Raw genomic sequence first — 6,611 nt, 5'->3', positions numbered from 1 at the left:
GTGAAAGATCTGTATGATAAGAACTTCAAGTCTCTGAAGAAAGAAATTAAAGAAGATCTCAGAAGATGGAAAGATCTCCCATGCTCATGGATTGGGAGGATCAATATAGTCAGTGCTGCCTTCTAAAGCTAAGAATTGTCTTTCTTTCTGTTCCCTTTCCCCCTCTGGTCCTGAGAAGCTCAGTGACAATCTCAGATAGGGGTACAGTAGAGATGAGTTGGCTCAGAGGGAAAAGTCTGACAACCTTTTTGATCCCCAGGGCCCATGTGGTAGGAGTTAGTGAGATTTCTATACACTGTCTTCCAACCTCCGTACACCCCAACCCTGAACAAAATCAATGAATAAATGTAAGAAAAATATACAGAGTACACTTTCCTAAAGATTTATTATGAACATATATCATACAAAATCTTTTATAATAGCATCTCCAATGGGGGCATTCTAGCCACACGAAAAAGCATAAGATTTGCTGGAAAACTGTTAGTATTTACTTAAAATTGGTAGTTATTTCTAAAATACTCAGTGAAAGCTACTCAAATGAATGCAGAGTACATATGACAGTAGATGGATTTTTTCCTTTTGTAATTTAGATAAAAATGGAAGTTCTTTTAAATTTTATTTAATTGATTTAATTTCATTTTTTGAGAATATATGTCTTGAAGAGCCGGGCAGTGGTGGCTCACTCCTTAATTCCCAGCACTTGGGAAGCAGAGGCAGGCAGATCTCTTCATTGGAGGCCAGCTTGGCATGCACAGTGAATGTCTGTCTGCACAGAACAGAAATATACAGAGAAACCTAGGCGAAAGAAAGAAAGAAAGAAAGAAAGAAAGAAAGAAAGAAAGAAAGAAAGAAAGAAAGAAAGAAAGAAAAGAATATGACCCAATCAGAAAACCATTATGTAACTATTAACATAACTACACAAACATACATGATGCTACCTTTCTATTGGTATCTCCAGTTGCTTTAGTTAGAAAATTAGTCACATGCAACTATGATTTTGTTATAAATCAAAGTAAAAATTTGGAAAGTCATTTGATTGAGTTTAAAAAAAATCAAGCATGGCTAAATATAATCAATGTACTCTTTCTGAGAGAAAACACTATGAACAAACTTGGATGGAGCAGAGTGCCATGGGAGGGAATATGTTCTACGGTATTAAGAAGCTGCATATTGAAGATGGGCAGCATACACAATCATGACTGCAGTCTATGAAGGTGAGCTTTCCCATGCATTGTAGAAGAGAAGTTCCAGGGTTGCATTTATACTGAGGTAGAATGACTTAATCATAACCTGTCTGAGACAAAGCTGAAGTTAAATGATCACATCAATAAGGAAGAATACATATTCTTTGGACTTAGAAATTATTATAAAATATTACCAGAGTATTAGTTTGTAACCTTATATATCTATAATTTAATAGTATCTATATTTATAGTAAACAAATGTTCTGGGAGAGATTATTTTGGCTCTTTACAAACAAATGGAACTGGAAGTTTACATTTTGAATCTCTGTTAATTCATAATTACAAAACAATATAATTAAAATTAAAAACATCAAAATTATTGATTAAAATCAAGAGATCAAATGAGCAAAACTGAGGTCATACATTATATTTAAATTTAGTTTTAAAATTCTGCAGTGTGCTTTAGAAACATTTCAAAATTCAGTTAAGGAAAGCTTTTGTGGAGCTATAACCATCTTAAACATTTACTTTTAGTTTTTATTCGTGTGTGCCATAAGAGAGGATTGGATCTACAACAGCCAGAGTTACAAGTGGTTGTGAGCTGCCTGATACAGACATTGGGAACTGAATTTTGTTAACTGCAAGAGCAGTACGTGTTCTAGACTGCTGTGCTATGTCTTTAGAGTGGAGAGTTACAATTTTAAATTGGATACATTTCTATATGGAAATTATTAATTTTTATATTAATGTAATTAAATTAATAATGCCTAAACTTAAGCGCCACAGTATCACAGCAATCATGATCATAGACAGAAATATTATATTTAAATGTACTAGCATTTTGTTTTGTAGATAAACATTTTCAATTCTAGAACCAAGGTTTTAAAATGAGTTCTAAATGGAACCCTTACAATTCTACTGACAGACTAAATGGGTTTTCAAGATCTCACTTGCAGTGATATTTGATTTTTAGTTAATATTTAACCCCTCCTACCATTTTGTGGACATATTTTAGTGGAGGTGATAAATTACACAGTTGTCCTAACATTGACCCAACTTGATGAGCTTCCTCACAGAGAGATGGAAACTGGATGGATGTAGCAGCAGTTTTGGCTACACCCCTTTGTGCTCCTGGCAGACCGCATGCTCGCCTCTGCCCAGGAGCCATCTTCAGATCTGAGAATGAAAGACACACATACATTGGCTTATTTTTAAAATGCCTTGGCTACAGCAATTAATTGTGTAGACATACTCACAGGCAGTAAAACTATAAATAGTTACAAGAAGCTAGAAATTGCATAGCATTTCAACACCCATTTATTTCTGGTGTTTTGATTGTCAAAAGCCCCAAAATAGCTAAGAATCTTTGTCAACAATGAAAAACAAAAGGAGCTAATAAAGGGACAGATATTGTTTTTATAGTCACAGTTATGTTATATAAATAGCAGGAAAGAGCCTTCCAAGCAAACTAATCATGTCCCTCTGTTCAAAAGCCAAACTTCACGTGCAGCCCTCATCTGCACAGCCTTCACCCTAAAACACCACAAATGTCTGTATCCAAGAAAATCCCAGCGTGTTACCCACACAATTCAACTGCCAGAAACATGGGAAGAATTTACTTGACATTTGAATACACAAACTTCAAAGGATCACGGTAATTGTGATGTGCAGTACTTATTAATGTCATTGCCTGATAAACTACTGTGTACTGCTATTTTTGTAGAATGTTTTTCAAACGTATTTTTTTAACAGTGCTGAAGCTAAATAAGTTTAAAAGCACCTTATCAGAGGAATATATCAATAATTCTCAATTTATAAAAACTGACCAGTTCAATAATAAGCCAGCCTCTACTACATCATAGAACTGATGTTAGTGTTGAACTTTTAAAATTGGATATTTTATAACATTTAAAAGCAAAATTAAAAGTAATAGATTGCTTGATTTTTAGAAGTGTAAAATGTATTCTTTCATATATGGTACCATTCTTAGAAATCTGTAAATTTCCAAAAAGTTTTATTTGAGCCGGGTGTGGTGGCACACACCTTTAATCCCAGCACTTGGGAGGCAGAGGCAGGCAGATTTCTGAGTTCGAGGCCAGCCTGGTCTATAGAGTGAGTTCCAGGACGGCCAGGGATGCACAGAGAAACCCTATCTCGAAAAAACAAAACAAAACAAAAGTTTTATCTGTCTAAGAAACAGAATAAATAAATATACTCACCAGGAAAAAAAAGTATGTGAGTTCTGATCTAAAATTCCTCTGATTTTACTGCTACTTTGAAAAATCATTAGAATTCTTCACATGTTCATATTTAGCAATGCTGCTTTATTTAGGTAGAAGAAGGTACCTACAGGCACAGCAGCAGGAGAGCAGGGAAGCCCTAGAGTAACAAAAAACAATGAGAAGCTGCCCTATCATGGAGACAGCCAAGTTTTGATAACTGATGTTTTTCTTCAGGATTCTTTAGTCTTCCACCAGCTTCCACAACAAAAGGAAACATGACAGCCTGGTAAAGCTTCAAGCAAGGACAATGTTAATGATTTTCAGAGGGGTACAATTAAATATGGGTACAAGATGAGGTATGTATAATAAAGGGCCACTAGAAAAAGATTAGAACAGGGATAGGTGAGATGCCTGGGGTGACCTGAATTCCATTCCTGGAAGCTACAGGGTAGGAGGAGAGAATTCATTCCTGCTACTTGTATTCTGACCTTCACATGTGTGCTGCAGCATGCACACAGACACAAGTAAACAAACAAAAACAAATAAATACATGCAATAAGAATTTACAATGTTATCTTTATAAAACAAGGCATATATGTGAATATATTTAAAAGTATATATGCAGAATGTTGCATTTGTTTATATAAGGAAGACTCATCAAAATCATTTATACTCACAATTTTAAGATTTTTACCTTACAACCATAGAAATCAGAAAGTATATGGAAGTTCATCTCTGTGTTGTGACCCATACTCAGGAAAAATATACCTGGAATCCATGAGAAACCTTCATGTTATATGGAAGTAGTAGACAAACAACTAAACCAATTATGTTTCCCTCTATAATGCACCCCCACCAGGGTCAAAAATCAGTAATGGTCTCATGAAAAAAAGAAAGAAATAGACAGCATCCCACAAATAGATAGACTCACATATAGAGACAGTGCACCCAAAGCAGACCAGTAAAAACAATAGTGGAAAGTTATAAATCAGGGCTGTGGCACCACTGTTCAAAGGGAGGAAGCAGTAAGATTCAGCAGTAGGACTGGGGAAGAGTGAGAGCTCAGAAAGGGGTGATCCATCTCTCAGAGTGTGATGAAGGGAAGTATCCAAACATGGAGGGTGTAAACCCTGAAGAATCAATGGAAACCACAAGATAGACATGGAACTCCATGTCTTCCTTCCATTTGAAAATGCACCACCCATTTAAAAATATACCAGAATTCAAAGACTGAGCCATGAGTCTGAAGCCATCCTGGGAGAGTCAATGAGTGCCAGGACAGCTTGGGGGTGTCGAGTGACTCTGTCTCAAAAGCAAACAAAGCAAGATCACTATCCCACTAGACGTTAGTGGCAAAAGTCTGAGGCAGAGGTCAAGTAGACCACAGTGAGACTTTTGCCACTGGCTAGTATAATCTGGATGCTAACTTAGAAAATGAGAACTCACAAAGCAAAGAACAATAAATACTGTTTATACAAAATTATCACTCAAAGAAAATAGATAGAAACAAAAAAATTCTAGATGATTATGCCCCAAATATCAACTCAGAAGCAAGCAAACACACACACACACACTGAATTAGGTACTTAAAGAGGAATTATTGTATTAGGATGTTAGACACTAGTGGGCCTGAAGAATTCCTCTCTTATAATCTGCAACTCACAAGGCCAAAACTGGAAGTTCAGACTCTGATGATCCGTCAAAAGAATTTAATCTGAGTCCTATATCTTACCCAGATGCCCTGAGGGTCACAAGATCTTTCCTGGCTAGGACTTGCTCACTAGTAGAGAACAAGGACATCCTACTGCCACTTTGAGGATTTTGTATACTGTGTTTTGGTCCTATTTACCCTCCCTCCTCCCAAACCCCTCTTCTTCTCTTCCTAACTATCCATCCTTTCAGTTTTACTTTCCATCAAGTTCAATTCACGTTATCCAAAAATATTCTTAGATGTATGGCCTTCCACTAGCGCATGGTCTACTTATCCGGAAGGGGCTACACTTTTCGAAAAAAAAAAAACTAGCCCAGCTTCTCTGCTGAGGCAAAGCTGTGTGCTTGTCCCTCCTCTCCATGTTGGCATTTGGTGTGGCTTGGATTTGCATAGGTCCCATGCATGCTGTCACAACTGCAGAGGAAGCAAGCCAGTAACTAACATCCCTCCACGGCCTCTGCCTTAGCTCCTGCTTCCGGACCTGCATGACTTGAGTTCCAGTACTGACTTCCTTTGGTGATGAACAGCAATGTGGAAGTAAAAACTTATAATAAATTATGTATTATGTGTTATGCTATAAAGAAGCCAAAAGCATTAAAAACATGGAACCTTTCCTCCCCAACTTGCTTCTTGGTCATGATGTTTTGTGCAGGAATACAAGCCCCGACTAAGACATCCTTTGAGAATCTTGTATAGTATATTTTAATCATATTCACCCCCTACTTTCCCTTACATTCAAGTTCACTTCTCACTCTAAACCTAACCAACAAGTTGCGTTTTCTATACATGACACTGAAGACTGAAGGTCCTGCTCTTTTGGTGTTCCTGGAAAGAGATGACAAATATAATTCCCATGCCAATGGCATAGGGATATGAAAAGACCAATGGAGAAAAGGGAAGAATGTCTCTGGGAGAAGAGCCTAGGCTGCCTTAGGGTCAGCTAACTTCTAGCTTGAGGGCCTATTTTCTACCTGTTCTGCAGCTGATAAACTTCACTTTCACATTGCTCTCAACTACTTCTTGTCTTTAAAGAACCCTCCAGTCCAGCCAGTATCAACATTCATATACTCTCCTATTCAGAAACTGTCCTGTAGATACTGCACACAACAGAGTGTAAACCTCTGCTCCTAGCATTCAAAGCATTCTTGAATCTACAGATTCTATTTCATAACCCTGTTAGATTAATTACTTTTACATATTTGCATCTTCTCCAAAGTGGATCTGCTGTTCTTCTACATAATCCATGTTTTCCTATCATTTTTCCATGCTGTTAATGCTTTTGGCTTCTTTATAGCATAATACATAATACATAATACTTTTGATCCTCACAGACTTTAGTAGAGCTCTTATGAAACCTGAAGGAAAGTGGTTCAAAGCCCCATTACGTTCCTCTGAACATCAAGAGGCTTAGTTACAGACTTTTAAGCACAGTTTGAAACTTTAAAAAAAATCACTGTTGTATAGAAGAATTACAACATCCTGTCCTGGAGTAAG

This window comes from Mus caroli, chromosome 6 (assembly GCF_900094665.2).
Source record: "Mus caroli chromosome 6, CAROLI_EIJ_v1.1, whole genome shotgun sequence".
NCBI lineage: Eukaryota > Metazoa > Chordata > Mammalia > Rodentia > Muridae > Mus > Mus caroli.
This window is presented reverse-complemented; position numbering follows the sequence as displayed.